The sequence below is a fragment of the Bombyx mori genome, chromosome 3, assembly GCF_030269925.1.
Source record: "Bombyx mori chromosome 3, ASM3026992v2".
Classification (NCBI taxonomy): domain Eukaryota; kingdom Metazoa; phylum Arthropoda; class Insecta; order Lepidoptera; family Bombycidae; genus Bombyx; species Bombyx mori.
Genome location: NC_085109.1, coordinates 8,163,639 through 8,175,976, shown reverse-complemented (window position 1 = coordinate 8,175,976; position 12,338 = coordinate 8,163,639). Strand labels below are relative to the sequence as shown.

The following is a 12,338-nucleotide window of genomic DNA, read 5'->3' as shown; positions in this document are numbered from 1 at the left end:
TAGATTCTTAAATAAGTCCTCATTAGCCCTATACGAAGAGGTATAATAATTACAAAAAACTAAATACCTACAGTTCATAGCATTCAAATGGAGATCACTATATAGATGATAATAATAATAAAGGCAAACTATGTCATCATTTCATTCCTTCTAGTTATGTTATTACTTGATCTAAAGAAAGCTATTTATAAAATTTTGTGATAAGTCAAAACAAAACTTATTTAAAGGACTGCGTATGAAACTGTTATTTCAATCGTTTACCAGTCAATTGTAAAAATAACCTTACTATCCCTGTTATTGAATGAATGTTGAATGTAGCGAGACATTCTTGTGAAATAGTAGTTTCCGCGTTTGGGTTCAAGCAAATGTTGTTTTGAAACTTGACACCGCTCAGCACCTGCGTATACTGGTATGCACAAACAAATCTACATGTCATTTTATGGAAAAGGGCGTTCTGGTTTTTATGAATATGTATCATAATATAAAATTTAGGTTTTTTTTTATAACGAGCTCTACATGGTTTAAATTGATTTCAATAGATTTAAGTATGTAAATTTTAAATACTGTCCTGTTTTTTTTTACAATTTGCTGTTCGGTGTTTTGAATATTTAAATAAAGCATCTCCCTGCCTCATGTCACGCTCAGAAGGATGGGTCCTGAAGCTCGGTCATATAATCGGACTGACATTAAGGCGTTTTCCTCTCCACCTTACAATTTCTAAACTCATAGAATATGCATGAGTTACACTTTGATATTTAATTAATGAATTATAAGTAGTTAGTATTGTTTTACCTTGAAGACTTTACGAAAAATTTGCAAGATAAAGGTTGTTAACCTAAAACAATGCTCTATTATATAGTACCTATGTTAAATTACTGTGTTATCAACAATGTAAGCTACTCCTATTCGGCAATTTCACATATGATTCTACGATCTTCAGAACAAATGTTAAATGTTTTTATTAATAAGTACATATATAGTCGATAATGCCAATATCACGTACGGTGGATTGAAGTCTTTGTCTACACGTAGGTACACTTGGAATATATCTGCTACGAGGAGCTAATGAGGATTATACATATTTTATATATATGATTATATGTATTGATATATAGGTATATAATACCACTATGCCTATGTCTTTTTCTAATACTTTGGAATGACCTTTTATACTTCTTCTCTTTTGAACGTGTATATATCGTATCGCATCGCATCGTGCCTCCATCCGAGGATTTGCAAGCGAAGTAAATTGTCCCCTCGTAATAAAGTAACACTTTCTAGTAGTTAGTAACTATTAGGTACTTGTGGTAGGACCTCTTGTGAGTCAGCGCGGGTAGGTACCACCACCCTGCCTATTTCGACCGTAAAGCAATAATGCGTTACGGCTTGAAGTGTGGGGTAGCCGTTGTACCTGCGCATTTACGTTGTCGACGCATTTAAGTTGTCGACGTGTATGGGCTACAGTAACCACTTAACATCAGGTGGGCTGTGAGCTCATCCACCCATCTAAGCAATAAAAAAAACATGCCTACGTTCGGTCATGACCAATGCAAGTGCTCATGCGGCCCGCACTAACCTTGTAACACTTACAAATCATACAATTCCCTTTTGCAGGATACAGGAAACAGTCGACGTCACTCTAAGCAGTGCCGGATTAACCATGTAGCAAGAGTAGCAATTGCTACGGGCCCCGCATATTTAAACCCACTCATCTCTGCCCGAGCTTAATTTTTTGAGTGACTTATAAAATATAACATTAGCTATTCCTAAAAAAATAATATACTTTGCATTAAATATCAACTTTGAAATATATTTATATTGAAAAAAATAATTTGTGTAGTATCATAAGTTTTCAATTTTTTGTTTCTTATCAAAATTATTCTATATAGCCAGAAAATCTCATCTCTGGCTTTTTGTACTTGTCAGAGCCTAACAGTGCCTATAGTAATTTACTAAATACCCACAAAATTGTAACATATAGATGGCAAATAAACGTATAGACTATTGATTTGTTTTTTCACCACTTTATACTTAAGAACCCATAGTAGATCAAGGGCTCTTTGAAATAATTTGCTACGGGCCCCGCGCTTGCTTAATCCGGCACTGACTCTAAGCACGTCATTTCGGATCCTTTGGATCCACTAGTGGTGTTTTTAGGTACCTCAAGCGCCGGTCATAGTTCTAGTCGAACCCGTACTTGTGATGAACAGCTCGGCGAGTAAATTAACCAACAGACACAGTTCACTGAGTTTCTCGCCGGATCTTCTCAGTGGGTCACGTTTCCGATCCGGTGGTAGATTCTGCGAAGCACTGCTCTTGCTAGGGTTAGTCTTGGCAACGCCATCAGGTTTGAGCCCCGTGAGCTCACCTACAAATGTTAGGGTGAAGCTGAAATAGCCTCTCAAGGCTATTAGCTTAGGCAGGAAAAAACAAATAAAAAAAACGCATTGTGTATATAATTTCAAATGCGGCTTATCGATAGTTAAGTATTTTAAAATAAACAATGGCTCGGTTAGTTGTTTGTTTGATCACTTTAAAAAAAACAGACTTAGATCGTAAATAAATAACATAATCGATACAAAATACGTTAAATCGTAACTACGATTTCTATGCACAGTTTATTTTTATTGCAATTACTCGTTGTTCAAGAACGATAAAATTGGCTTTCATGAACTGAGCCGGAAGTGTCGTAGGTGTAATAACACAGTGTAAGAAATATAGACTGTAGACAGAACTTTCAAATTTTGCAGAACAAGGTCTTTCGTAGAGAGTTGCGAGTCGTAATTCTCAAAAAGATTCAACTCAAGCGTTGAGCACCTCATCCGTCGAGATGATATAATAAAATTTTTATTTTTTTTATTTTAGGAAATGGGGGAATTTTTTTAAATAGGTACTTCCAGGAATTTTTCGTTATCTTCTACGTTTTACCGTTGTGGGTATTGGCTCGTCGTCATTGTGAAGCTTACTCATCCTTTGGAATCTGTTATAAAAATACAATACATTACCAGAGGCCATTTCTTCCCCGTACCGATATTTGTTAAGTTTTGCTCCGACTTACTGACTCATTCTCACAAAATAAAGACATGAACCGCAATGCTATCATTCGGCTTATCTCCCCCAACGACTTTACTCATTACAGTCACAAGCCTGCAATATAATAAAAGCACGCTTTAGGTGAATATAAGAAAATATTTTTAAAAAAAGTGCCCTCGTTCGATTGCGATCGGATTATTTCTTATTTTATAGATAATTCTGCAATTTTTAATTGTAGAGTCCGTCGTTAAACCTATTTCGCAGTTCTTTCAATTAGTCACGTCACAGAATGTATGTGAAACTCCTCAAAAAGGCACTCATTGCACATATCATTACATTGCAGTTACATACCTACCCACCAATAGTCACGGTGGAATATAATGACATTTCATTTAGCAAGAATTTTAAGTATAATTGTCCTTAGACGCTCTATGAAGCATCGTAGCAAAATTAGAGGTTTTGAACTTTATGCGCATAGGTATCACAGTCACAAATTAAGGCATTTCAATTTTTAAGCTCTTGGTGTTTCGATACTAAACGTATATACTATTCTTGTTACACGCTTTTTATTTTTCGATGTTCAGAAAACAAGAAGAATATAAGATCGTAAATTGAAATCTACCAGAGAATATTGGTGATCCGTATTCAGCATTAACTCTGAGTTATGTGATGAAAATACTGAGATGTTTTATATTTATTTAATTTGCAAAAAATACCGTATAAATAGCAATGGTGCGTAGGCTGTTCAAGGTTTTGAAGTAGTTTATTATAAAATGGAAAATATCGACTGCCATTAGGGGCTAACGTATTTCCAGACTATATGTGCATGTCTAATTCTTTGCCACGCATTGCAGCTTAAGCCTTTTGACGTATTACCACAGTGCTATGACGACTCATTAAATACGTCTCATATTGAGGTTCGCCATAATGTGTCCGCGGTAATATAATGCATAATAATAGAATAGAGCACGACTGGAGGATGTTTATTTTCCTTTATTATCAGTGCCTGTTTCATTTGGTGATTTCTTTCATTTTACACCTCATAGATACAATAATTTTTGGTTTAATTTTTTTTATTGCCCTTGTAGGCAGACGATCTTACGGCCCACTTGATGGTGAGTGGTTACCGTCGCTCATGGACATAGCAATGACAGGGGCAGAGCCAAGCCGTTACCTACCGTTTAATACTCTCCATAAGCCTCGTTTGACAGGACATGTTATAGCGCTCGGGAAACACCGTGGAGGGGAGCTCATTCCAAAGCCGGATGGTACGTGGCTATTGAAAGCAGGGGTGTATTGCGTGTCCACAAGCCTTGTGGTTGGCCGTGAACTCATCCACTCATAGTAGAGCAATAAAAACAAAAAACAACTTGTCTTTGAAGATTTGCCTCCTTTATTTATAAGAGATACAAAAAACACATGCCACTTGTAAAATAAACGTCAAACAGTATCTTCTTCAACAGTGGCTTAGCAGATGAACGTGTCCAAGACAATGAAGCAACGGTTCCCTTGCACTAAATGTACACAGGAATTATTTCTTAAGGCACTGTTTGCCCAAGCTATCGACATGTTCAAATAAATGTATTATTATTTGTTTCTTTTAGTTTCTACAAACAAAACTTACTTTATTTCAAGAAAATAAGTACGTACAAATAAAGCATCCAACAAATCCATATATAGGTATAACGGCCCCAAGTTAAGATTAATCTTTTGTCGGGAAGACATGTAAATGACGTAAGTAAGAACAAATCCACCTTGACTCCTAATCTATAATAATATTATAAAAGAGGAAAGATTTGTTTGTTTGTATTGAATTGGCTCTGAAACTACTGAACCGTTTTGAAAAATTATTTCACTGTTTGGTAGCTACACTATTCCCGAGTGACATAGGCTATAATCTTTTTTGAAAAAAAGAAAGTGTTCCTTACTAAACCTCCAATAATGTAACCAAAGGTGTAAAAAATTACCTAAAATATTCTTTACATCGCGTGCCCTGCGAAAACTATTGATGATAGAATAAAATAATGTACTACGATTTTGTAGAACACATTATTATTAATAAAAAGTGTCGAGACCACACATGTCTAACTATTATAGTTATACGGCAATGAGTGTTTTTTTTATTTTAACAAAATAAAACAATGTCAAATATCGTCAAAATGTATGTTAAAGACCCGATAGGAGCCGGAGCGGGCTGCTAGTCCTAAATATATTATTATGTTGCAATGATGACTTCGGCCATCGAATCTGAGCTCCGAGTTCATCACAGTGACCCACTGTTGCTATGGTGACCGCTTCCTTAATAGTAGTTTCCTATATACTACTACTTATTATTTACTTCGGTCAGTCGCCTGTGACCATAAAAACTGTAAAGTACGTCGGTAATAACTAATAATGTACTTCTTCTTAGTCGTTTGTACTCTTGGCAGAGTGGTCGTGGTTATCAATTCGGATGGTAGTGTGCTTCACAACGCGTAGTCATTCTTCGCGTATCACGGCCGTTCTTGTGCACTTATTGACGGAACCGCTTAGAGCCTTTATTTGATCGGACCATTGCAACAGTATCTGCCACTCTTTCATGTACCCTCAATCATGATTGAGGATAATAGTATGTATAATGACAATAAATAATTTTAAGTCGTCATGGCCTGAAGGATAAGACGTCCGGTGTATTCGTATCGAGTGATGCACCGGTGTTCGAATGTCGCAGGCAAGTACCTACCAATTTTTCTATTGAAATACGTGCTTAAAAAATGTTCACGATTGAAATGAAGAAGTGTTCACGAAGGAATAACATTGTGTAATAAAAATCAAACCTGCAAAATTATAATTTGCGTAATTACTGCCGGTAGGACCTCTTGTGAGTCCGCACGTTTAGGTACCATCACCCCGCCTATTTCTGCCGTGGAGCAGTAATGCGTTTCGGCTTGAAAGGTAGGACAGCCGTTGTAACTATACTGAGACCTTACAACTTATATCTCAAGGGGGGTGGCGCATTTACGTTGTAGATGTCTATGGGCTCCAGTAACCACTTAACAGCAGGTGGGCTGTGAGATGTAATAGTTTTAATTACACTTAACACCATATGCTCATTTACTCTAGTTCTGAACGAACTAGTTCCAGATCACGATGAACAAAAATAATCTCCCAAATTCAGTTTCCTTCTAGTGTAATGTCGGCAGCAGCATTTAAGTAGGCGATAGCATTAAAGTTATGGTGTCGTTTTCAAGATGCGAACAAATATTTCTTAATACCTGGGGTTCAGTGGATTTCGGGTAATGTGGCCGATTTTCAGGTTTTACTTTTAGAGTTTGTAATTTTCAAATAATTCGTACGTACGCTATTGGATTATCTGATTCTATTTCAACATTAGGTATATTCAGTAGATTTGAAGGCAATTAACCGTGACAGACTGGTAGACATAGATATGAATTTCCGTATTTCCAATTCAAGGAACACTAACATTTTCTTTAGGTATATTTTTTATATATTTTTCATCTTAGTTTGTTCTTGTCCTTTTTAATGGTCTGTCCCTTATTTTTCAATTATGATAGTTCAAAGTCTTACGGCATACGTATTTTTTATGGCATTGTTTTAATTGATCAGGCAATTTACATACACATGTATTCCAATCAAACATTTAAAGCTTTGTGTCACTGGCTCCCCGTGGGTTAGTTTGTTGTCAGTCATATTATTATCTTATCAAATTTACATTATGATTAATTAAGCACACAGATAAAATACATTGTGCATGAATTATAATAATAATAAAACACACTTTGGACAAAGACCATAGAGTGTTAGTAGCAAATATCTGATGTTAGTAATGTACTTACATCTCCTAAAATAATTATGAATGAATTATGAATTGTTATTGAAAGGAAAATGAAGTTAAATACGTCCCTAAATCCGGAATGAGATTATTCGACAGAGAACTAAAGTCATCGACATAGCTCAAAGAGTCAGCAAGTTGAAGTGGCAGTGGGCTGGCCATATATGCCGTAGGACTGACGATCGCTGGAGCAGACGGGTTCTCGAGTGGAGACCGCGCAGCGGAAGACGTAACGTGGGACCCCCTGGCTAGGTGGTGCGATGACCTCCGCACGGTGGCCGGCAAGAAGTGGATGAGGAGAGCCGCAGACCGGGCTCAGTGGTGTGGATTGGGAGAGGCCTATGTCCAGCAGTGGACGACTGTGGGCTGTTGATGATGATGATGATGATGACGTCCCTAAATATAGGTTGTATTTAATTTCATCTTAAAGAGACAAGTATGCATTTAATCATTGACTATACAGAAACTGACAACTTTGTAAACAAATAATATAGGAATATTCTCCTTTATGCGGGGCGGTTAGTGGCCTTTTGTGCATTGTGGCAGCTTAACTTTGATTTCTCTGAGGCCTCAGTTTGCAATTTATTGAGCCATAGTCACTGGCTGTTGCAAAACTCAGTATAGCAATAAACAAATTTAAATATCTACAACGCTTTTTCAATAAAACTAGAACAGTCTATGATTATGTTATGTTTCTGTTTGACTATGGTAATTGAGTTCGAGATGCACAAAATTAAATTTACTTTCAATAAATAAATAAAATGATGAGTCTTGAACGTAGTTGTACATCACATCACAGTTGACCACTTAAAGAACTAGTCCCTGATTATCTATCTATCTCTTAGGTTTATGGCGTTTCCTTTTAGATTTCGCCAATGTCAAGTGTATTTAATACTCTGCTTTCTATAGCGGGCTTCGTGAACGAGCAAGGTCACAGATATCTGATTAAAACTATTATTATTTTCACCTTTCAAATACTTGACAGTTTTCGTGATGACGGACGTCTCAACGGAAATAGCGTAATGACAATTATAAGGTGCGATTAAATCGTAAAATATATATATTTTTTTATTATATTGCTACGACTAAACCGAATAGAATAGTCTCAATTAAAGTCTAAACAATACACTTGTTCTCCAAGCATACCTAATGTACCTTATGTACTGTTTCTCGTTGTTGATAAAGATATTATTAATCGGTAAGGATTCAAGATTAATTACTGAAAAAATGAATCATATTCAGTCGCGTCTTTTGTTTAACACGAAAGACTACGTACGCTTTGTTTCGGATGATGAAATCGTGAACAATGGCTTATTTATTTGTTTACGGACCAGCAAACGAGGATCGATGCTGTGTGGGAGTGGCCTGTTTAAGCCTTCTACTGTATTGCAATAAGTAACTTCGACTTGGCGAGTTGACACTTAAATTAAAAACTCGACCATAGACATTTATCTAATTTTTTTTACCAGATTCCCAAAAATAATTCGCTTTGGTTCGACCAAGTTCAACTAAAGCGTGTAAGCATGCATGTACTAAACTAGTCTGGTACCACCTATTCGTGGCCACGCAGAAAAAATCCGCAAAATTCCGAAAAGCTGCATAATTTATAAATTCCCGCTATTTCTCGTAGTAGGGCGTATTATTAGTCCTCAGGGATAAGCACCACCTTGCTGCCTGTACCTGCCGAGAAGCAGTCACGTGTTTGATGAGTAGGACAGTCGTTACATAAAACAATACAATTGAGAGAATCTCGCGTCTCAAGGGGGGACGGCGTTTATCTTATTATTTAAAGGTATGCTTAGATTTGTTTGCAGGACGAAATAGTAAGAAGGGGAGGAGTCCTTCGGCTTGATGAAGATGAATCGGTGCAGACATGAAAGAGCGCTATCTCACGTTTCACACCTGCTCCTGCTAAATTTTTCACAGAAGTCGAACACCGCCCGTCACGATTCGTCGCTGTCAACTATCATAGCCACGACGCTGACAGCTATAAGTCTGTCCAGACTTACGTGACCAGGACACGGCAAAGCGCCAACCCATGTGAAGCGGACTAAGTGTCCTCCGCCATGCTTCCACCTTATTAGGAATAATATGGCCTGGTAAGCATGGGGAACTGTTGTATTAAAAAATTGTTTAACTTAATAAATTTCGTTCTATTTGGAAAGTATGTAATTTTGGAAGAAAAATTTTAAAATCAAAAAACTAAGTAAACTTAATAAATATGGAAACACATCTACAAAAACCTAAATAAGAGCTCTGACAATGTCAGGGGAAAAACGTAATAAAAAAAAAAGAAAAAAAAAAGTGTCCTCCGCCATCTCCAATGAATCCACAGTACAAAGGCTTATTTAGTAGCAAATAGGAAAACAAACGAAAAGTCTTATCTTAGAACTAAAGTAGAGCGCCGGCCTCCACGTTGTGAGGTCTATGGGCACTCGTAACCACTTAACAACATGTCGGCCATAAAATCGTTCATAGATCTACGCAACAAATAAATAAAAAGGTATATTAGCCATAGGCCTAATTCAGTACAAAATTCAAAAGTGTTATCCCACGATTAATCCGTTTGTTATTTGATAAACCTGGCTCATGCGTTGTGTAATAAGACATACTACGACCACAGAATGCAATACTAAGGATAAACTCGAGAAAGATTGTATTACTGTGGTACCGGTTGTGTGTACAGCTGTTACAAACGAATAAAAACTACACTTTATAAAACAATTACAGCGTACACTTTTTCACATTAGTTTTTTTTTATTGCTTAGATGGGTGGACGTGCTCATAGCCCATATGGTCTTAAGTGGTTACTGGAGCCCATAAACGTCTACAACGTAAATGCGCCACCCACCTTGAGATATAAGTTCTAAGGTCTCAAGTATAGTTACAACGGCTGCCCCAACCTTCAAACCGAAACGCATTACTGCTTCACGGCGGAAATAGGCAGGGCGGTGGTACCTACCCGTGCGGACTCACAAGAGGTCCTACCACCAGTAAACAGTAAAAGTTAATTGTAAATAGCTGTTAGCAAGCATTTATTTTAAATTAATCTTAAATCATACAAGATCTATGCAGAGACTGTGTTTCTTTATCTATTCTACTGCTTATTTAACGGAGAATCTTCAAATTTGCATTTATTCGTTTTTCTGATATCACGGTACCAAACGGTACGGCTTTTTGGTGAGCCAAATATTCTGGGGAAGATGAAGGCACGGAGACTCGGATGGCTCGGGCATGTGGTAGGTACGGAATGAGCAGTATCGGGCTGTGTAACGGGTGTACGCGGGTGTACCGGAGGGACGCCGCCCCGTAGGGAGGCCCAAGTACCGCTGGTCTGACGCTGTGGAAAGAAATTTACGGGAGCTCCAAAGTGTCGGACTGGCAAGGTGTTGCGCAGCGCCGGGATGAATGGCAAAGTTTATTGTCGAAGGCCAAGACCCACTTCGGGGTCATAGCGCCAGCTCAGTAGTAGTAGTAAGAGCCCTGGAATGTTTCAGTACACAAATGTTCAGAACATCGTCTCACGATAGATCCAATTGGCTGTATGTGGAAGTAAGACTTCAATAAAATTATGAAAAAAACAGACCCATTAAAAGGTAAGGACGCATCTCGCCCCATATCTATGTACTCCCTAAAGAACCTGTTTCATCAATAACAAGATCAAGGTGCAACCAAGAAACAACACTACCGAATTGCATAGTTTTGGCACCTTATTCAATGGAATAATATTTAATCGATTTCTGTCAATATAAATACAAAAGTCAATAGTATTATTCGATAAATTTTCATAATTTTACACATTCAGAATATCATTTCAACGAAATTATTTTCAAAACTTTAATCGCTCACCTATTCAAAAATTACTTCAGTTCAAAGTGGGTTATCTTATCTCGTTTTTTTGTTTTATTTTCCAAAGTAGTCTATGATGTTTCTGAAAAGTAGCACATACACGATTGTGTGAAAAGAATTAAATACAGTATTTTTCTCGTCATTCTTAAAGCATCCGTGGCTATACGCTACGTCAACCTAGGATATTCGCTCAAATTTTTTATATTAACCGTACTTATGTGACTATATAGCTCGATCCGAGATAAGAGAATTATTTAATAGATTCTTATAGAAACAATAATTGATATGAAAATTACTACTGTTCTTTTTATTTATTGCTTAGATGGGTGGACGAGCCCACAGCCCACCTGGTGTTAAGTGGTTACTGGAGCCCATAGACAACTACAACGTAAATGCGCCACCCATCTTGAGATATAAGTTCTAAGGTCTCAGTATAGTTACAACGGCAACCTTTCAAACCGAAACGCATTACTGGTTCACGGCGGAAATAGGCAGGGCGGTGGTACCTACCCGCACGGACTCACAAGAGGTCCTACCACCAGTAGTAAGCGAATTACTTCGGAATGGCTTGATGGGTCTGGCCATATTTTAAATCTTCCTAACAGTCTGAATACGGGTTTTAGGTAAACGAGAATTCCAGGAAGGTCCCTTAAACATGCAAAATTTACAAAATTATACCAAATAATGAGTGGTTATGGTCGAATTTCTAATAAAGGACGAACGCCAGTAAAAATCAATATTTATTTGCGATAACTGTGAGCCGCGGCAACATTTTCCAATGGGAAGTATAAAAAAATCGTTGTACTCTCCATTTTTACGATGTACTTAAAAGCAAACTATGATTGGATTGTCATCTTACTACTTAAAAGCCAATAACTGTATTAGCTATGACATCATAAACACCTGTGATAACTCTAAAGTCCCCAACAATGGTATTAACTTGCAACAAGACATTGTTCTACATCGTACTATATCTTTCTATATCTCATAATAATGGATGTTGTCAACACTAATCAGTCAAATGTCAATGTTGTCAGAATGCTGTGTTTTAAATTAATTAGTTTTTTTTCTAAAAATGGTAGGTTTTATTAGGTATAATCTATTTTCAATGTTAGAATATCTTATTTGCATGATTTTAAATTTGCAAACGTAACACTTCAAATGGTGAATAATTATTCATGCATCATCTGTTTGCATTTTAAGATAATTTCAAACTATTGTTTCATATTTCATTTAAAAAAATATTCTAGAGGTCGACAGCTCCCGAAAAACAAAAAAAAAATTAAGGATCTATAAACAAAAGGGCATATATACAGAAACATTCTGTATACTATTTCTAATGTTGAATATTAGTATAATATAATTTATCTGATTATTATTTACAACTATACCAAAAAAAAAATAGAGCACTTAGGGTCGCATAAGTAAATTTAATCCGTTTTAAAGCTTAATCGAAAACACTCAGTCCTTATGTTTTTCGTAATTTTCTATTTAAATAGGGGAAATCCTTTTTATTCTTAGAAATCCTTATTAAATGAAGCTATTCAGAATCGTTAATGATAACAACAGATATCGAAATTCAATTAGCAATCCACCTTGATGACTTCTGATGATTACTTTTTAC

General features: G+C 36.6%; 2 long non-coding RNA genes across 2 annotated transcripts; one reads left to right on the top strand and one right to left on the bottom strand.

Annotated features, from left to right (window-relative positions):
• Window positions 1–7,692: 7,692 nt before the first annotated feature.
• On the top strand, window positions 7,693–9,029 carry LOC110386157 (uncharacterized). The gene is made up of 2 exons (XR_002431384.3): window positions 7,693–7,901; window positions 8,680–9,029. It is a non-coding gene; the product is annotated as an uncharacterized LOC110386157 (long non-coding RNA).
• A 1,528-nt stretch (window positions 9,030–10,557) lies between these two features.
• LOC134201353 (uncharacterized) lies at window positions 10,558–11,973 on the bottom strand. The gene is made up of 2 exons (XR_009976607.1): window positions 11,618–11,973; window positions 10,558–10,796 (listed from the first exon to the last, which is right to left on the bottom strand). It is a non-coding gene; the product is annotated as an uncharacterized LOC134201353 (long non-coding RNA).
• Window positions 11,974–12,338: the final 365 nt, after the last annotated feature.